Source organism: Heterodontus francisci, chromosome 5 (genome assembly GCF_036365525.1).
Source record: "Heterodontus francisci isolate sHetFra1 chromosome 5, sHetFra1.hap1, whole genome shotgun sequence".
In the NCBI taxonomy this organism is placed as follows: domain Eukaryota; kingdom Metazoa; phylum Chordata; class Chondrichthyes; order Heterodontiformes; family Heterodontidae; genus Heterodontus; species Heterodontus francisci.
The window spans coordinates 26,932,792-26,954,704 of NC_090375.1; the positions used below are offsets into that span (position 1 = coordinate 26,932,792).

Below are 21,913 nucleotides of genomic sequence, written 5' to 3' on the forward strand. Positions count from 1 at the left end.
ATATATATTAATGACTTGGATGTGAATGTAAGGGGCATGATTAGTAAGTTTGCAGATGACACCAAAATTGGTGGTATAGCGGACAGTGAAGAAGGTTGTCTGTTACAACAGGATATAGATCGACTGGGAAAGTGGGCAAGGGATTGGCAAATGGAATTTAACGCAGACAAGTGTGAAGTGATGCATTTTGGGAAGTTAAACCAGGGCAGGACATAAACAGTGAATGGCAGGGCCCTGGGGAGTGTTCTTCAGCAGAGAGCCCTTGGGGTGCAAGTACAGGGCGGCACAGTGGCGCAGTGGTTAGCACCGCAGCCTCACAGCTCCAGCGACCCGGGTTCAATTCTGGGTACTGCCTGTGTGGAGTTTGCAAGTTCTCCCTGTGTCTGCGTGGGTTTCCTCCGGGTGCTCCGGTTTCCTCCCACATGCCAAAGACTTGCAGGTTGATAGGTAAATTGGCCATTATAAATTGCCCCTAGTATAGGTAGGTGGTAGGGATATATAGGGATAGGTGCGGATGTGGTAGGAATATGGAATTAGTGTAGGATTAGTATAAATGGGTGGTTGATGGTCGGCACAGACTCGGTGGGCCGAAGGGCCTGTTTCAGTGCTGGATCTCTAAAAAAAAAACTACATAGTCCCTGAAAGTGGCAACACAGGTAGAATGGTTGGTGAAGAAGGCGTATGGCATGCTTGCCTTCATCGGCAGAGGCATTGAGTACAAGAGTTGGGACGTCATTTTACAGTTGTACATTACGTTGGTTAGGCCGCAATTGGAGTACTGTGTGCAGTTCTGGTCGCCGCACTACAGGGAAGATATAATTAACCTAGAGAGGGTGCAGAAAAGATTCACAAGGATGTTGCCTGGTTTGGAGGGCTTGAGTTATAAAGAGAGATTGGATAGGCTGGGTCTATTTTCCCTGGAGCGAAGGAGGCTGAGAGGGGACATGATAGAGGTATATAAAATTATGAGAGGCATAGATAGCGTAGATAGCCAGAGTCTGTTTCCCATGGTAGGGGTGACTAAAACTAGAGGGCATAGATTTAAGGTGAGAGGGAGGAGGTTTAAAGGGGATCAAGGGGGTAAATTGTTTACACAAAGAATAGTGGGTATCTGGAATGAGCTGCCTGAGGAGGTGGTGAAGGCAGGAACAGTAGCAACATTTAAGAGGCATCGGGACAGGTACTTGAATGAGCAAGGCATAGAGGGACATGGAATTATTGCAGGCAGGTGGGATTAGTATAGATAGGCATTATGGTCGGCTTGGACGCAGTGGGCCGAAGGGCCTGTTTCTATGCTGTACGACTCTATGAGATAAGTGAAAAGAAAATCTGTATTGGTAATGTTGATCTCTTTTTTCTCTTTTGGGCCTCCTTATCTCGAGAGACAATGGATACGCGCCTGGAGGTGGTCAGTGGTTTGTGAAGCAGCGCCTGGAGTGGCTATAAAGGCCAATTCTGGAGTGACAGGCTCTTCCACAGGTGCTGCAGAGAAATTTGTTTGTTGGGGCTGTTGCACAGTTGGCTCTCCCCTTGCGCCTCTGTCTTTTTTCCTGCCAACTACTAAGTCTCTTCGACTCGCCACAATTTAGCCCTGTCTTTATGGCTGCCCGCCAGCTCTGGCGAATGCTGGCAACTGACTCCCACGACTTGTGATCAATGTCACACGATTTCATGTCGCGTTTGCAGACGTCTTTATAACGGAGACATGGACGGCCGGTGGGTCTGATACCAGTGGCGAGCTCGCTGTACAATGTGTCTTTGGGGATCCTGCCATCTTCCATGCGGCTCACATGGCCAAGCCATCTCAAGCGCCGCTGACTCAGTAGTGTGTATAAGCTGGGGATGTTGGCCGCTTCAAGGACTTCTGTGTTGGAGATATAGTCCTGCCACCTGATGCCAAGTATTCTCCGAAGGCAGCGAAGATGGAATGAATTGAGACGTCGCTCTTGGCTGGCATACGTTGTCCAGGCCTCGCTGCCGTAGAGCAAGGTACTGAGGACACAGGCCTGATACACTCGGACTTTTGTGTTCCGTGTCAGTGCGCCATTTTCCCACACTCTCTTGGCCAGTCTGAACATAGCAGTGGAAGCCTTACCCATGCGCTTGTTGATTTCTGCATCTAGAGACAGGTTACTGGTGATAGTTGAGCCTAGGTAGGTGAACTCTTGAACCACTTCCAGAGCGTGGTCGCCAATATTGATGGATGGAGCATTTCTGACATCCTGCCCCATGATGTTCGTTTTCTTGAGGCTGATGGTTAGGCCAAATTCATTGCAGGCAGACGCAAACCTGTCGATGAGACTCTGCAGGCATTCTTCAGTGTGAGATGTTAAAGCAGCATCGTCAGCAAAGAGGAGTTCTCTGATGAGGACTTTCCGTACTTTGGACTTCGCTCTTAGACGGGCAAGGTTGAACAACCTGCCCCCTGATCTTGTGTGGAGGAAAATTCCTTCTTCAGAGGATTTGAACGCATGTGAAAGCAGCAGGGAGAAGAAAATCCCAAAAAGTGTGGGTGCGAGAACACAGCCCTGTTTCACACCACTCAGGATAGGAAAGGGCTCTGATGAGGAGCCACCATGTTGAATTGTGCCTTTCATATTGTCATGGAATGAGGTGATGATACTTAGTAGCTTTGGTGGACATCCGATCTTTTCTAGTAGTCTGAAGAGACCACGTCTGCTGACGAGGTCAAAGGCTTTGGTGAGATCAATGAAAGCAATGTAGAGGGGCATCTGTTGTTCACGGCATTTCTCCTGTATCTGACGAAGGGAGAACAGCATGTCAATAGTCGATCTCTCTGCACGAAAGCCACACTGTGCCTCAGGGTAGACGCGCTCGGCCAGCTTCTGGAGCCTGTTCAGAGCGACTCGAGCAAAGACTTTCCCCACTATGCTGAGCAGGGAGATTCCACGGTAGTTGTTGCAGTCACCGCGGTCACCTTTGTTTTTATAGAGGGTGATGATGTTGGCATCGCGCATGTCCTGGGGTACTGCTCCCTCGTCCCAGCACAGGCATAGCAGTTCATGTAGTGCTGAGAGTATAGCAGGCTTGGCACTCTTGATTATTTCAGGGGTAATGCTGTCCTTCCCAGGGGCTTTTCCGCTGGCTAGGGAATCAATGGCATCACTGAGTTCCGATTTGGTTGGCTGTATGTCCAGCTCATCCATGACTGGTAGAGGCTGGGCTGCATTGAGGGCAGTCTCAGTGACAGCATTCTCCCTGGAGTACAGTTCTAGGTAGTGCTCAACCCAGCGGTCCATCTGTTTGCGTTGGTCAGTGATTATGTCCCCCGATTTAGATTTGAGGGGGGTGATCTTCTTGATGGTTGGCCCAAGAGCTCTCTTCATGCCATCATACATTCCTCTGATGTTTCCGGTGTCTGAGGCCAGCTGAATATGACTGCATAGGTGTTGCCAGTAGTCGTTTGCGCAACGCCTAGCTGTTCTTTGTGCAGTACTTCTGGCTGCTTTAAGTGCTGCGGATGTTAAATCGCTGGGGGCTTTCTTGTAGTTCAAAAGTGCAATGCGCTTAGCGGCTATGACAGGTTCCAGCTCTTCATTATGAGATTGAAACCAGTCTGCATTTCTCTTCGCACTTTTGCCGTAGGTGGTCAAAGCTGACTCATAGATGGCGTCTCTGATGTGGGCCCACTTGGTTTCAGCATCCCCTGTGGGAGTGTTTTGAAGGGCTGTTACAAGTGAATTTAGAAATTTTTGTAACAGCTGTGGGTGAGAAATTCTGCTCGTGTTGATGCGCGGGTGGCCCTTCTGCTTGGAATGATGCAACTTCTTTGGTCTGAGTCTAACCTTGCTGCACACCAGGGAGTGGTCGGTGTCGCAGTCCGCACTGTGGAAGCTGCGTGTGATTTGAACACTGTTTAAGGCGGCTCGCCTTGTGACAATGAGGTCTAGCTGGTGCCAACGACGTGATCTTGGGTGCCTCCATGAAACCTGGTGACAGGGTTTAGTGTGAAAGAACGAGTTGGTGATGCAGAGGTTATGATAGGTACACAACTCAAGCAGTCTCTGCCCGTTCTCATTCATCCTTCCAACGCCATAGCGCCCAAGGCAGGAGGGCCATGAGTCATGGTCGGCCCCAACCCTGGCATTAAAGTCCCCCAGCAGGAATAGGCGTTCGGTGTTGGGGATGCTGCTAATGATGTTATGGAGTTGTTCATAGAACTGGTCTTTAGCTTCAGGTGCGGAACAGAGTGTTGGAGCATAGATGCTGAGTAGGTGTACTGGACCAGAGGTGGTGAGCAGTCGGATGGACAGTATGCGTTCCGAGCCATTTGAGGGAGGCTCTATCATGCTGAGCAAGGAGTTTCTGATGGCGAAGCCCACTCCATGCTGTCTTGGTTCTTCAGGATCCCTGCCCTGCCAGAAGAAGGTGTAGTCTTGCTCTGCTAGAGAGCCACTCGCGGGGAGGCGAGTCTCCTGAAGTGCTGCAATGTCCACATTGAGTCTACTGAGCTCGTTGTTAATGATGGCGGTCTTCCGAGAATCGTTGATTTGTGTAAGGTCTTCCGACAGGCCAGGACACATAGTTCTGACGTTCCAGCTTGCAAAGCGAAGGGCTGGTACCTTCTTTCCTTTTTTCATGTTGTTTGGTGCGGTGTATCAGTCCACCTTTCGGGCAATGACCCTGAGCTCCAAGCACCCTTTGAAGCAGGCAGACTGTGGCGGGACAGAACCTTATTGACCGGGGGCTGCCCGGTTTGAGGCGGGCGGTAGCTGTCCAGTGAGGTGCAATGACCTCTCCCACCGACAAAGGCAACCCGTGGCGCCCAGTTTCTACGCCAATTTATCTGGACTTATAACCCGTAACTGCTGCCTTCCGTGTTGTTTCAGTCGCTGTGAGGCAACTATGGAGTGACCTCTCCATGGCGCATGCCTGGGCAAATTTATGGAGGTTGAGAGTTGCCCAGTCGTCAAAACCCCCCTCTCGGCCTTTCTGGTGGGGTCCAAAGGAGTGCAGGACACGACGTTTGGCACCAGTATGGCTGCAGGAACTGCCGGAAACATGCCAAAGGTGACACATGACCGCCTACGGGGTTCCGCTCCGGATTTTCTGTTAGGGTTTACTCCCTTAGCCTTGGTCTCTCCCGAGACGCCCACAAGGCAGTGGGGTTGTTGGGGCCCCTACACAGGTGTAGGATGGTGCCGGTGGGAGGAGGGGATGCAAGGGGGAGGGGTAGAGGGAGGGGGTGGGGGGGGGTGCAGGGGAAGGGGGTGCGGGGTGAAGATGGTGCGAGGGGGGGCGGGCTGGGACGGGGTTGTGAGGGGGTGAGCTGAGAGGGTGGAGCAGGGAAGGGGACGGGGGTGGGGGGGGGGTGGGGGGGGGGAGGGGGGGTGGAATCTGGTGCAGGTAATAAGCCATTTCCTCAGTGCCCACCATCGACGTCCGGAAAGCTCATCCACGTCCTTCGGGAGGTGAAGCATCATTTGGCAGACTTAGAGGTGATTACATTTGTTAAGGGTTTTTTTTTTTGCAGTGGTTTAAATAAAGGCATGCAGCATTGCCGACAGTGCGCTGCAGATGCTCTCCGAGCCATCTCCCGCGGGCGCTTTGAAGTTGCGGCCGGGGGGGCCGTTCGTGGATGTTTTGGGTGTTCGGGGCACCTTTTCACAGGACTTCTCTCGGGTCCCGCAGCTCCTTCTTCACCTCAATGGACTTACCGCATGCCGTGGCTGCAGACACTCTGGACTGTGAAGACAGCAGGATCGGAGATTAAAGTATCGGCAGCTGTGCTCGTCAGTTTCATCCGGATCAATTTCATTGAGAAAACAAAGAGCAGGTGTGGCTGGGGGAGGGCAGTGGGCCCAGGTAACATACACTAAACTAACTGTTAACTTTTAGATAGGGCTAAAATGAACTGATTTAAAGAGCCAGGGGAATTTAAACAGTTTAAGAGGGCAGATTGGGGGAGAAAACGTTAGGGATGGGAGCAGATGGCCATGGATAGAGTTGAACAGCAAGGGAGCTTCCTAGGGAGCTTCCAGCCCAGGAGCCATCTTGAAAATATTGGTAATGTTGATAATGTGATAAATATTTGTCAGGACCGTGGATAACTCCCCAGCTTTTGGTAGAAATAGTGCATGCGATCTTTTATTTCCACCTGAGAGGGCAGACAGCTTAATGTCTCACCTGAAAGATGGTATCTCTGACATTTCAGCACTCCTTCAGCACTGTACTGAAGTAATCAGCCTGGATTATGAGATCAAGTCTCTGGCACAGGATTTAAGTACACAACCATTCCATCTCAGAGGTGAACGTGAACTAATCTGAGGCTGAGACCTGAACGTTAAATAAAATCTAAGTATTGTATGGAGGGCTAGTGTCGAATATGATTCTGTTGAAGAATGACAAATGAGTTTTTCTTTCTGGAATCTTCTCTGAAATTCAAGGTGCTACAGGCCCTAGGATGACTTTGAATGGATCGCTAACGAGGATCATTTGGCTAATCTACTCAGTTAGCCAAAGCATTGTTCTGGCTGGGCTTTGTTCGACTTCTTGTCTCCAGTTCAATTTCCTGGTGTTTCAAATGTAAATTGCAGTGGCCATCTTGGCTGTTTGTTTTTTAAAAGTTAACTTGTCGGATTTTTCCATTAAAAGTCTAATGTGAGTTTCTAACCGATGAAATTGATATTTCCCATTTAGCATATAGGGTTTTCGTGACAAATGCTTAGTTCAGAGAAGCCACAATTCTTCTCTACAGATTAATTAATGGCTCTTCCACAGAGTATTGTCTGAAGCAGACCAGACAGCTAAATATTCTGTGAATGTCAAGGCAGCACCTTCTCAAAGACAACTTTGGGACATACAATAAATGCCAGCCTTGCAGCAAATGTCTGTATCCCAGTAATTTTTTAAAAAGTGCATGGATCCTTGCAAAAACATGTTCACTGGGCTATTCAACCAACGGACAAATGCCACCTTGTTTATTTTAAATCCTTTGACCTTATTTTATTTATTTATTTAGAGATACAGCACTGAAACAGGCCCTTCGGCCCACCGAGTCTGTGCCGACCAACAACCACCCATTTATACTAACCCTTACAGTAATCCCATATGCCCTACCACCGACCTACACTAGGGGCAATTTATAACAGCCAATTTACCTATCACCAGCAAGTCTTTGGCGGTGGGAGGAAACCGGAGCACCTGGAGGAAACCCACGCAGACACAGGGAGAACTTGCAAACTCCACACAGACAGTACCCAGAATTGAACCCGGGTCCCTGGAGCTGTGAGGCTGCGGTGCTAACCACTGCACCACTGTGCCGCCCGTACCTCTGCGCCACTGTGCCGCCTGTAATTTTGCTTCTGGTAAACAGAATAAATTGTGATAAATGAGGATGAGAGTAAAACTAAAAAGGATACATATAAACACAGAACCTGTTGAAAAAATAACTGTTGTACAAATTGGCCAGCATCGTATGGTGAGGGAGGGATAGACTGTGAATTGGGAAGTGCGACAATTTTTAAAAAATTATTCCTTCATGGGATGTGAGCATCGCTGGCTCGGCCTGCATTTGCCTATCCCTCATTGTCCTTGAGAAGGTGGTGGTGCACTACCTTCTTGAATTTCTGCAGTCCTTGGGGTGTAGGTTAGGAGTTCCAGGATTTTGATCCAGCAACAGTGAAGGAACAATGATATAGTTCCAAGTCAGGATGGTGTGTGGCTTGGAGGGGAACTTGCAGGTGGTGGTGTTCCCAGGAAACTGATGCCCTTGTCCATCTAGGTGGTAGAGTTCGCGGGTTTGGAAGGTGCTGTCTAAGGAGCCTTGCTGCGTTGCTGCAGTGCATCTTGTAGATGGTACACACTGCTGCCACTGGGCGTCAGTGGTGGAGGGAGTGAATGTTTGTGTATGGGGTGCCAGTCAAGCGGGCTGCTTTGTCCTGGATTGTGTCGAGCTTCTTGAGTGTTGTTGGAGCTGCACCCATCCAGGCAAGTGAAGAGTATTCCATCACACTCCTGACTTGTGCCTTGTAGATAGTGGACAGGCATTGGGGAGTCAAGAGGTGAGTTACTCGCTGCAGAATTCCCAGCCTCTGACCTGTTCTTGTAGCCGCAGCATTTATGTGGCTGGTGCAGTTCATTTTTTTGGTCATTGGTATCATCTAGGATGTTGATAGTGGGGGATTCAGCGATGGTAAGGTCATTGAGGGGAGATGGTTAGATTCTCTCTTGTTTGAGATAGTCATTGCCTGGCACTTGTGTTGCACGGATGTTACTTGCCACTTATCAGCCCAAGTCTGCTTGTTGTTCAGAGCTTGCTGCACATGGACATTGGCTACTTCAGTATCTGAGGAGTCGCAAATAGTGCTGAACATTGTGCAATCATCAGCGAACATCCCCACTTTTGACGTTATGATGGAGGGAAGGTCATTGATGAAGCAGCTGAAGAAGGTTGGGCCGAGGACACTACCCTGAGGAACTCCTGCTGTGATGTTCTGGGACTGAGATGATTGACCTCCAACAACCACAACCATCTTCCTTTGTGCTGGGTATGACTCCAACCAGTGGAGAGTTTTACCCCATTTCATAAAAACAGCATCTCGCCTTTAACCTCCCTGTGATTTTCATGAAGTTGCAGTATTTGCACATTAATTGTCCACTGACCTCACCACAGAAAGTTAAGTCTGTTGATTAACAGCATAAGTATCCTTTTAACGACTTCATAATTATTAATGACTGCCAATCAACCTCCTGGTTTAGAAAGTACACAATTAAAAGTGTTGCCTGTCATTCCTTCAGGTTGTGAATTGTTGCTGGAGATTTTTAAACTTGCTAATTAAAAAAAAAAATTTCTACGTTTCTGCCTCCTTTTCCCTCTTTATTTTTTCTCTCTCTCTTAATCCAATTTTTCATCCCTTCTCTTTCTGCACCTGATTTGACATTTGACTTCATCCACTCTAATTCACCCTCCTTCTCAGTCTGTCTTCTGTTCATTTCTCAAACATTTAATCTCATAGTGCACTTCTGTAACCAGTTTGTTCTGTTCTTCACCAAGGGAGATGCCCTGTGTGCAAATTTTTTGAACTGACAGGTGCCAGAACTAGTCTAACTAACAGGGCATGTCGTGAAATGCCTCGATCCAGCAAAATCTGGGCTGTAAGTTTACTTTTAATATAGCATGCTTAGGATGAACTTTGGAAACCTGCTAAACTCAATTTATACTACCTCTGTTTAGCAGAAAAAACTTAAAGGAATAAGAAGGGGAAAGCAGTAAACTAATTCAAACAAATTCAAACAGTAGATTGTACGTTGAAAAATCTGAGTGTGCTGGAACATTCACTACTTGCCTGAATACTGTAGTTGCAACAGCACTCAAGGAGCTCAACGCCATCCAACACAAAGCAATATAGTTGATCGGTTTCTCTGCTGCTGAACAAAGCATCCACTTCTCTCTACAGTATATTCTATCTATAGGATACACTGCAGCAACTCACCAAGCTTACTTCAACAGCATATCACAGCCCTGCCACCTCTAACACCAACAGCTGTGATGTTCTGAGAAAACAGTCACCAACAAAGAAAACATTTGCTGGGCTATGGGGAAAGAGCAGCGGAGTGGGATTCATTGGATAGCTCTTTCAAAGAGATGGCATAGGCACAATGGGCTAAATGGCCTCCTTCTGTGCTGTATAGTTCTATGAACAAGTTCCATTTCATGTCACACACTATCCTGTTCCTTCATCGCTACTGGGTCAAAGCCCTGGAATTGTCTATCTAATATCACAGTCAGAATGCCATCTACAAAGAACAGCAACACTTATAGAAGGTCGCCCACCACCACCTTCTCAGGACAACTAGGGATGACCAGAATTTCCCACAATCGGAGAGCAAATTAAATTTTTAAAAAAACATTGGTATAGACTAGGAGAGCTCGGAGAGTTACAGGACAGATGTTCTGACTTAATTGAAGTGCACAAAATTATGAGGGGCCTAGATAAAGTAGTCGGGAAGGACCTGTTTCCCCTAGTGGAGAGGTCAAATACCAGGGGGCACACACAGATTTAAGGTGTTTGGTAGAAGGATTAGAGGGAACATGATGAAAATTTTTTTCACCCAGAGGATGGTGGGTGTCTGGAATTCACTGCCTGGATCAGTGGTGGAGGCAGAACCCTCAGCTGAGTAACCCCATTTGATTTCTCCCCTAACTCCATGCTGAGGCTAAATTAAGTACACCTACTGCTGTTCTGGCTGAGATCGACTGTCTCAATGGTCGGAGTATCGATTCTGGAACGCTGCTTTTCCGTACTGCCCAATGCCCAATGTATATCTAATTTTTGCCCGTGAAAAATGTGCATTTGTAGATGTTGGATAGGCTCAGCTGCTGACTCTCAAGTCAAGATTTTCCTCATCTATACTTCTGGCTCATTTCTGTGGTCATATAGATCTTTCAATGCCACTTCCACTGGATGAGTTACCATAGAAACTATAGAAAAGTTATGGCACAGAAAGAGGCCATTCAGCCCATCATGTCTGCACCAGCTGAAAAAAACTAGCAGTTCATTTGCAAATGCGAGGTGATGCATTTTGGAAGATCCAATTCAAGAGTGAACTATACAGTAAATGGAAAAGTCCTGGGGAAAATTGATGTCCAGAGAGATTTGGGTGTTCAGGTCCACTGTTCCCTGAAGGTGGCAACGCAGGTAAATAGAGTGGTCAAGAAGGCATACGGCATGCTTTCCTTCATCGGACGGGGCATTGAGTACAAGAGTTGGCAGGTCATGTTACAGTTGTATAGGACTTTGGTTCGGCCACATTTGGAATACTGCGTACAGTTCTGGTCGCCACATTATCAAAAGGATGTGGATGCTTTGGAGAGGGTGCAGAGGAGGTTCACCAGGATGTTGCCTGGTATGGAGGGCGCTAGCTATGAAGAGAGGTTGAGCAGATTAGGATTATTTTCATTAGAAAGACGGAGGTTGAGGGGGGACCTGATTGAGGTGTACAAAATCATGAGAGGTATAGACAGGGTGGATAGCAAGAGGCTTTTTCCCAGAGTGGGGGTTTCAATTACTAGAGGACACGAGTTCAAAGTGAAAGGGGAAAAGTTTAGGGGGGATATGCGTGGAAAGTTCTTTACGCAGAGGGTGGTGGGCACCTGGAACGCATTGCCAGCGGAGGTGGTAGATGCGGGCACGATGGATTCTTTTAAGATGTATCTAGACAGATACATGAATGGGCAGGAAGAAAAGAGATACAGAACCTTAGAAAATAGGCGACATGTTTAGAGAGAGGATCTGGATCGGCGCAGGCTTGGAGGGCCGAAGGGCCTGTTCCTGTGCTGTAATTATCTTTGTTCAGTCTAATCACACCTTCCACCACCTGGTCCGTAATCTTGCAGGCTATAGCACTTCAGGTGCAGGTCCAGGTACCTTTTTAAATAAGTTGAGGGGTTCTGCCTCCACCACCGATCCAGGCAGTGAATTCCAGACACCCACCACCCTCTGGGTGAAAAAGATTTCATCATGTTCCCTCTAATCCTTCTACCAGTCACCTTAAATCTGTGTGTGCCCCTGGTAATTGACCTCTCCGCTAGGAGAAACAGGTCCTTCCTGTCTACTTTATCTAGGCCCCTCATAATTTTGTACACTTCAATTACGTCACCCCTCAGCCTCCTCTATTCTAAGGAAAACAACCCTAGCCTATCCAATCTTTCCTCATAGCTGCAATTTTCAAGTCCTGGCAACATTCTTGTAAATCTCCTCTGTATCTCTCCATAGCAATTATGTCCTTCCTGTAATGTGGTGGCCAGAACTGTATGCAATACTCCAGCTGTGACCTAACCAGTGTTTTATACAGTTTCAGCATTATATCCCTTGGCCAGTAAAGAAAAGCATTCCATATGCCTTCTTCACCACTTTATCTACCTGTCCTGCAACCTTCAGGGACCGGTAGGCATGCACTCCAAGGTCTCTGACTTCCTGTACCCCTCTCAGTATCCTCCCATTTATTGTATATTCCCTCACTTTGTTTGCCCTCCCCAAATGCATTACTTCACACTTCTCCAGATTGAATTCCATGTGCCACTTTTCCATCCATTTAACCAAACCATTGATATCATTCTGGAGTCTACAGCTATCTTCTTCACTGTCAACTACTCAGCCAGTTTTTGTGTCATCTGCACATTTCCAAATCATGTCTCCCACATTTAAGTCCAAATCATTAATATATACCACAAACAGCAAAGGACCCAGCACTGAGGCCTTTGGAACGCCACTGGAATCCGCCTTCCATTCGCAAAAACATCCATCGACCATTACCCTTTGTCTCTTGTCCCTGAGCCAATTTTGGATCCAACTCGCCATATTCCCTGCATCCCATGGGCTTTTACTTTTCTGACCAGTCTGCCATGTGGGACCTTGTGAAATGCCTTGCTAAAATCTATGTAGGCAACATCCTCTGCACTACCCTCTCAATACTCCTTGTTACTTCCTCAAAAAATTCAATTAAGATAGTAAGACATGACCTTCCCTTAACAAATCCATGCTTACTATCCCTGATTAATCCGTGCCTTTCTAAGTGACAGTTTATCCTATCTCTCAGAATTGATTCTAATTTGCCGACCACCGAGGTTAGACTGACTGGTCTATAATTAATTGACCTATCCCTTGCACCCTTTTTAAACAATTGTACAACCTTTTCAGACCTCCAATCCTCTGGTACCTCGCCTGTATCTGGTGAGGATTTGAAGATGATCCTCACAGCATCTGCTGTTTCCTCCTTGGCTTCCTTTAACAGCCTGGTTTACAATCCATCTGGCCTTGGTGATTTATCCACTTTCAAGGATGTCAGACCCTCAAGTACTTCCTCTCTCATTATGCTTATTGTATCTAATATTTCACACTCCTCCTCTTTAATGTCTGCATCATCCCTCTCCTTTGTGAAGACAGAGAAAAAGTACTCATTCGGAACCCTGCCCACATCTTCTGCATCAACGCATAAGTTACCTTGTACATCTCTAATATGCCTTACCCTTCCAAAAGTTATCCTCTTGCTCTTAATGTACTGATAAAACATCTTTGGGATTTCCTTGATTTTACCTGCCAATATTTCTTCATGCCCTCTCTTTGCTTTCCGAATTTCCTTTTTTTACTTCACCCTGCACTTTCTATACTCCTGTAGGCTTTCTAAAGTATTAAGTTTTTTGTGACTGTGATAAGCTTACTTTTTCTGCTTTATCTTACCCTGTTTGCTTCTAGATAACCAGGGGGCTCTAGATTTTGCAGTACCACCTTTTTTCTTTTGAATGCCTCCCATTGGTTTGCCACTGCTTTTCCTTCGATTAGCTGTATCCAGTCCACTTTCGCAAGATCACTTCTCAGCTTCATAAAATTTGCCTTTCCCCAATTTAGAACTTTTAGTCCCATTTTAGCCTTGTCCTTTTCCATAATAATGCTAAATCTAACTTGTTATTCCAACAAGTCGGTAATGATGAAGTGATGTCATACATTGTATTTACCACCATTGCTGTCTGAGGAGCACTGGATGTCAGTCATCACTTCTAACATAGAGTTACATACAATCTACATCACTGATCTATGACAGCATTTATGCTCCAGATAAACCTCCACCGCACCTTGTTATCTAACTGTATCATCATATATTTCTATTCCTCTTACTGCAATCTACTTATCTAGCTTCCCCTTAAATGCACCTATGGTATTCGCTCAACTACACCTTGTGCTATTGCATTCCACGTTTTCACCACTCTCTGGGTAGAGAATTTTCTCCTGAATTCCCTATTGAATTCTCTAATGACTATGGCCTCTAGTTTTCGACTCCTCCACAAGTGGAAACATTTTCTCTACATCTGCTCCAGTAAATCGTTTAATAATCTCAAAGACCTCTACCGAGTAACACTTATCATTTCCAGAGAAAAATGCCCCAGCCTATTCAATCTTTCCATCAAATATCCTCTGTTAGCTTTTACAGAGTAGCATCAGCTACCACAAATCGTTGGATATGACATTTGCCACATTAAGCTGCAGCAACCATTTCCTGATGCTTGTCCCATCTGCAAACACCACCATCCACACTACCTCTGGTCCCCCAGTGCAAGCTCCAAAGCAACATCTCTAAAAGCACTGCAGAAATATTTAGGTGAGCCTGGTAATGAAAATACTTGCAGATCAGCAATGGCTCAGACTGATGGTAGAGGTTAGATGGTAGAGGATAGTGGCATTCCATCCCAGTAGATCTCCATCAGGCAAGCAGCTGGGGAAGAGAATCCCAAGTTAACCTTTGAAGCCACTTGGATGAAATTCTGGGGGTTGGGGGGAGGTTTGGGGGGTGGGGTGGGTGGTGTCTGCTGGAGACCATAGTATCTGACTAAGAGTCAGCACTTTGGAGAGGAGGGGGGAATAAAAAAGCATCTGGCAAATTATTTTTTACTGACTTTGTGTTACATTTTGTGTGCATGTCCTGAACATTAGTAATACCATGTTACCATCAGAGAAACCATTGACTTATAGATGTTGCATGAAATAGTCATCAGCACACAATCGAATTCTTTTGATGCTTTTATGACATAATGTGCATATAATACTTCATATGTATAGTTTACATTCTTCTTCTTTGGCCTCCTTATCTCGAGAGACAATGGATACGCGCCTGGAGGTGGTCAGTGGTTTGTGATGCAGCGCCTGGAGTGGCTATAAAGGCCAATTCTAGAGTGACAGGCTCTTCCACAGGTGCTGCAGAGAAATTTGTTTGTCATTAATTAATAATTTATTACAGGCTAATTCCTGTTGTAAGTGTCAGCTCAGATCAAGACAGAAATTGTATGCTATTTCACCTGCTGTTATGCCTGTGCTTAAGCAACATTTTCTGTCACTTAGCCATATGTCATCCATCAAATATTTAGAACATACTCATTTCTAAAGCCTTTTAAAGCCAAGGCAAACATGATATTTGAAAAAGAGAATGGGGATTGAAGCTCCCTTGTCACCCAACATGAAAGCCCCTGGAGCTAACTAAATATTTCCGTCAGGATGCAGGGGAATCACCCAATGTGCCACAAGCAGAAATGAATGTATTAATGTAAGGATGTTGAGAACAAAATAATGTATTTACTGTGCTAAAAAAGCCTTTGGGATAACTCAAAGGTGCAGCATGATCTTTAACACTGGTATAGGCAGGCTAGTATTGTTAGTCACAATAATTTTCAAAGTTTAGATAATACTTAAGCAGACAATAGAAAGGTTCAAACTACAATGATGAATCAAAAATCATTAACCTTTTATGCATTGATATGAATAATAGGAAGATTTGTAGACTTTTTAAATGAAAAACAGATGCACATTCTTGGACCGAAAAATTATCAGTCAGTATTTGCACAGATAATATGCTGAGACTTGTAAGGATTTGCAAAGGCTTTTTGTTAGTCATCCCTGCATGCACTGTCTTTGATTAGCAAAAGCAGCAATAAGGATGAGAATTGAAATGAGCTTGCTCTGGGCAAGATTTTAATATGTGCACTCTTGCTCACATTGTTTTTTTAAAGGGAAGACATTGAATCAGCTTGGGCCACATCCATGATATACATTGCTAATAAAATTATTCTTAAAGGGGTACAGTCACATAATAGTTATGTTACCGTAATCCAGAGAACATAAGTCACTGTCTGGAAATAAAAAAAGCTGGTACCCCAATAAAAGCCACCATGGAGTTGTCAGATTGTTGTAAGAACCAAACTGATTGACTAATGCCCTTTAGGAAAGGGAACCTTCTGTCCATACCTTGTCTGGCCCACACCCATGTGGTTGACTGTGAAAAGCTCTCTGAAGTGGCCTAGCAAGCTGCTCAAATTTTATCAAACCTGGGCAATGAGGGAAACAAATAGGGTTGCCTACATTTTGAGAATGTATAAAGAAATGCTTTAAAATTTTGCATGTGATAGCCACCATGTGGTCATTTTTGGATTTATACCATTCAGATAAATTTCAATTGAAAAAGTTGCAGTTATTAACAATAACAATATTGTCATGTAATATTCTTTAATCCTTAACTGTAAAAATGATACATGATGTGTTTATAAAGCATCGTTAAGTTTGAAGTTCTTTTTTGGACTTCTGGTAGATTGTGGTTAAAAATGAACCCTTGATCATATCAAGCTACCTTTAATAGACTGGGACCTATATTTTCCCCATGCAGAAAATATGCACAACCTTTTTTATGTATAAATTGGTTAGCAAATCAATTCGTAATTGTAAATAGACCCAAATGTTCACCTGCAGTACTATTTCATTCTTTCCAAACATGAAGAGCAAATAATGGGAAGAATCAAGGGCCTTGATATTAACACCCCAGTACATCAAGGAGAGGGTCTGTGGATGTGTGGGAGACAAGAATAAAGGCTAAAATAAGGGGAACACATTCCCAAAATACCACGCATGCATTCACTGGCTTTTTTCATCAAAGTTCGGGGTATCCAAGTTAAATTGAAATCCCACAGAGGAACTTGGTATCCAATTTAAAATTCAGGGCTGCTGCACGGGTCTCCTGGGGTCAGTTACCCTGGAAGAGAAAGGGAGGCAGAGTTGCCAGCTCCACTAAGTTTGTGCCTTTCTCCCCAATCTGTGTAGACCAGGAGTGATTACCCAAGGTCTCACAAGGAAGCCTCTTCCAAATCATGGTGCCTCTCCCCCTTCCAGTCATGGCCTCTCTCCCCCTCCTGATTGCCAACCTATCTCCTCAACCCAATAGCTGACCTCTCTCCAGCTCTCGATTGCTGACCTCTCCCTTCCGATCGCTGATCTTTTCCCCTTCCTGTTTGCCATCTTCATCCAGAAGTGCTGAGTGGATGATCCTGAAAACTCCATCATCACAGATGCCAGTCTTCAGACAATTCCATTCATTCCATCTGATATCAAGAAATGCCTGAACGCTCTGGATACCAGAAAGACTATAGGCCCCAACAACATCCCAGCTCCAGTGCTAAATACTTAGGCTCCAGAGCTGGCCGTGCCCCTAGCCAAGCTGTTCCAGTACAGCTACAACACTGGCATCTACCCGGCAATGAGGAAAATTACCCAGGTATGTCCTGAACACAAAAAGCAGGACAAGTCCAACCTGGCAATTACCGCCCCTTTAGTCTATTCTCAGTCATTAGTAATGTAATGGAAGCAGTCATCAACAGTGCTATCAAGTGGTACTTGCTTAGCAATAACCTGCTCAGTGATGCTCAGTTTGGGTTCTGCAAGGGCCACTCAGCTCCTGACCTCATTATAGCCTTGGTCCAAACATGGACAAAAGAGCTGAACTCAGGAGATGAGGTGAGAGTGACTGCCCTTGACATCAAGGCAGCATTTGACCGAATATGGGATTAAGGAGCCCCAGCAAAACTGGAGTCAATGGGAATCGGGGTAAACTCTCTGCTGGTTGGTGTCATACCGAGCACAAAAGAAGATGGTTATGGTTGTTGGAGGTCAATTATCTCAGCTCCAGGATGTCACTGCAGGAGTGACTTAGACGCAACCACCTTCAGCTGCTTCATCGATGACCTTCCTTCAATCATAACATCAGAAGGGGGGATGTTTGCAGACGATTGCACAATGTTCAACACTATTCGCGACTCCTCAAATACTGAAGCAGTCCGTGTAGAAACACAGCAAGACCTGGACAATATCCAGGCTTGGACTGATAAGTGGCAAGTAACATTCGTGCTACACAATTGCCAGGCAATGACCATCTCCAACAAGAGAGAATCTAACTATCTCCCCTTGACATTCAATGGCATTGCAATCGCTGGATCCCCCACTATCAACATCCTAGGGGTTACCATTGACCAGAAACTGAACTGGAGTAGCCATATAAATACCGTGGCTACAAGAGAAGGTCAGAGGCTAGGAATTCTGCAGCGAGGAACTCACCTCCTGACTCCCCAATGCCTGTCCACTATCTACAAGGCACAAGTCAGGATTGTGATGGAATACTCTCCACTTGCCTGGATGGGTGCAACTCCAACAACACTCAAGAAGCTCGACACCATCCAGGACAAAGCAGCCCACTTAATTGGCACCCCATCTACAAACATTCACTCCCTCCACTATCGACGCACATTGACAGCAGTGTGTACCATCTACAAGATGCACTGCAGCAACGCACCACAGCTACTCGGGCAGCACCTTCCAAACCCATGACTTCTACCACCTATAAGAACAAAGGCAGCAGATGCCTGGGAACACCACCACCTGCAAGTTCCCCTCCATGCTACACGCTATCCTGATTTGGAACTATATTGCCGTTCCTTAACTGTCGCTGGGTCAAAATCCTGAAAGTCCCTTCCGAACAACACTGTTGGTGTTACTACCCTACATGGACTGCAGTGGTTCAAGAAGGCAGCTCACCACCACCTTGTCAAGGGTAATTAGGGATGGGCAATAAATGCTGGCCTATCCAGCAACGCCAACATCCCATGAACAAATTAAAAAAAACTTGCTCCAGTGTCTAGTTTAAAATTGGTGATCTGTCCGTTGACATATATATCTGCAGTCCAAATGTATGATTAGGGTCATTGATCTCATCAAGGAAGTTTTCTGATTTCTCTTCTGATGGAGATTGCTCAACTTCATTAATAGCTCCATGTGTGTTATTATGACCAGGTGAGAAAGGTGTCTCGGGGTCTCTTTCAGCCTTCACCTGGCCTTATTGTAACAGGAATTAATTTTAAACACACTGTGTTTTGAGCTTCTCCTTGGTGAATCCTTGTTCACCGCTTTCCAATTATAAGGCAAAGAAATGAGCACAAACAAGCCTTCTTAGGTTAAAAGAAGAAAAGTGATATTTATTAAAACATAAACTCTAATTCAGTTAATGCCTACAAATACATGCCGTACCCCACAGTAGAGAGGTTTGAGGCAATATCAGAAGAGTTTCTTGATACTGTGCTTTGAGCTCACTGTAGTCCTTTTGTAGGTAATTTTTGCTTTTTGTTGGGGCCCAGTATTCTTCTTAAACCTTGTTCACTGTAGGACACTTTTCTCTCTTAGGATTCTTGTATCTTCAATGGATCTTCAGTTCCGTGAGAAAGAGATGGGAGCAGACAGGAGAAAGGTCTTTTCAGTCCAGGAGCAAACAGCTTTCTGAGTTAAAATTCTCTGTGGCAAGTTCAAATTCAAAAAACTCCAACAGCCAGTTAGTCATGTGACTAAACTGGTCTGACCATGGCTGTTTGTGTATTCGGCCATCTTAGCAGTTAACCTGGAATTTTTTTTAATTCATTCATGGGATCTGGGCATCACTGGCTATGCCAGCATTTATTGCCCATCCCTAATGGCCCTTGAGAAGGTGATGGTGAGCTGCCTTCTTGAACTGCTGCAGTCCATGTGAGGTAGATACACCCACATTGCTGTTAGGAAGGGAGTTCCAGGATTTTGACCCAGCGACAGTGAAGGAACGGCAATATAATTCCAAGTCAGGATGGTGTGTGACTTGGACGGGAACTAGCAGGTGGTGATGTTCCCATGCATCTGCTGCTCTTGTTCTTCGAGGTGATAGAGGTTGTGGGTTTGGAAGGTGCTGTTAAAGGAGCCTTGGTGCGTTGCTGCAGTACATCTTGTAGATGGTACACACTGCTGCCACTGTGCGTCAATGGTGAAGGGAGTGAATGTTCATGCATGGTGTGCCAATCAAGCGGGCTGCTTTGTTCTGGATGGTGTCGAGCTTCTTGAGTGTTGTTGGAGCTGCACCCATCCAGGCAAGTGGAGAGTATTCCACTCCTGACTTGTGCCTTGTAGATGGTGGACAGGCTTTGGGGAGTCAGGAGGTGAGTTACCCGCCGTAGGATTCCTAGCCTCTGACCTGCTCTTGTAGCCATGGTATTTATATGGCTACTCCAGTTCAGTTTCTGGTCAATGGTATCCCTAGGATGTTGATAGTGGGGGATTCAGCGATGGTAATGCCATTGAATGTCAAGGGGAGATGGTTGGACTCTCTCTTGTTGGACATGGTCATTGCCTGGCACTTGTGTGATGCAAATGTTACTTGCCACTTATCAGCCCAAGCCTGGATATTGTCCAGGTTTTGCTGCATTTCTACATGGACTGCGTCAGTATTTGAGGAGTCGCGAATGGTGCTGAACATTGTGCAATCATCAGCGAACATCCCCACTTCTGACCTTATGATTGAAGGAAGGTCATTGATGAAGCAGCTGAAGATGGTTGGGCCTAGGACACTACTCCGAGGAACTTCTGCGGTGACGTCTTGGAGCTCAGATGATTGAGCTCCAACAACCACAGCCATCCTCCTTCGTGCTCGGTATGATTCGAACCAGCAGAGATTTCCCCCTGATTCCCATTGACTCCAGTTTTGCTGGGGCTCCTTGATGCCATATTCGGTCAAATGCTGCCTTGATGTCAAGGACAGTCACTCTCACCTCACCTCTTGAGTTCAGCTGTTTTGTCCATGTTTGAACCAAGGCTGTAATGAGGTCAGGAGCTGAGTGGCCCTGGCGGAAACCAAACTGAGCAGGTTATTGCTAAGCAAGTGCTTCTTGATGGCACTGTTGATGACACCTTCCATCACTTTATTGATGATTGAGAGTAGACTGATGGGGCGGTAATTGGCCGGGTTGGACTTGTCCTGCTTTTTGTGTACAGGACATACCTGGGCAATTTTCTACATTGCCGGGTAGATGCCAGTGTTGTAGCTATACTGGAACAGCTTGGCTGGGGGTGCGGCAAGTTCTGCAGCACAAGTCTTCAGAATGCTAACCTCTCCACCTTCAACATTTGGTAATCAAAAGTCCATTGTGGATTAAATTTGAGCAGGGAGTGGCCCCTCTGTCCTTTCCAAGTACTGTCTGTTACAATGCAAATGTCTTTCCAGTCAGGGGCTTGGCAACCCCTTATAATAGGCCTTTTTTTCCCAGCAACAATTTTAAAATTTAATGTCCATGTGGTGAAATATCTGTGCCCCATTCTTGGCAGCTGGGGGCCTGCATAACAGTGTAGAATTTTCCTTTCGAACCTGTGAAAGTAGAGGTTTTACTTTGGCACATCTTCCCAAAATGGCCAACTTTCTTGCAGTAAATGCATTCTGCTTTGTTTGCATAATACTGTTCACGCCTGTGGGTCTTCTTGGCGCCAGTGTGCTGGCAGGGTTTCATGGCGTCTTGCATTTTCCCTCCCAAGTGAAACCTTTTTTCTGGTGCTTCCTTTACTGTCCTTTGCATAACTGTATGGTCATTGGAGATTTCCTGACTCAAGGTTTTTCTTTACCTCTCAGGATTGCTCTGTTCTGCTTACAGACATCTGTTTGTCTTACTAGCTGTATTGATTTTTCTAGAGTGAGGTCTTCCTTAGACAGCAGAAAATCTGATAGGGATTCATCAGCAATACCTACTACAATATGGTCTCGTATTAACTCTGCTTTTAGGTCTCCATATTTGCATCCTTCAACCAGCCTGTAAAGGTTATTAATATAAGCATCTACTGGTTCATCTGGACCCTTCTGTTGAATTTGTCCCTTGCTCGAATCTTGTTGCTCCTCAGATTGAAATAATTATCAAAGGCTTTTAAGACTTCTTCAAATTTATATGATGTTTCATTAATGCCTTTGCTTGCAATAACATCATCTGCTATTGCTCTATGGAATACAATAATGCGTTGACTTCTGCTTCAGACTTGTTGTCCAATTTTGAAGCAATTCTGTACCTCAAAAATCTTTCTCTTCAAAGTGACCAACTTTAAGTTTGATTCAGTCCTTCCATGCCGCCAAACCTCTCTGGTATCATAAATTTAAGATACATGGTTTTTCTAAGTTTTCTCGGTCGCTTACTTGCTGTTTTAAATTTTCCTTTCAGTATTGGAAGTTTTCCCACACTTCTCAGCCTCTCACAGACTCCCGCTGTGGTCATTGGCTTTCCCTGGGAAATCTCTCTGCTAGTCTAGGTATT

At 45.6% G+C, this 21,913-nt stretch overlaps 1 protein-coding gene across 1 annotated transcript in view; it reads left to right on the forward strand.

The window, feature by feature from the left end:
- Nucleotides 1-21,913, forward strand: part of LOC137369779 (piezo-type mechanosensitive ion channel component 2-like) — a 1,207,705-nt gene that overhangs the window by 284,766 nt on the left and 901,026 nt on the right. The window lies entirely within an intron of this gene.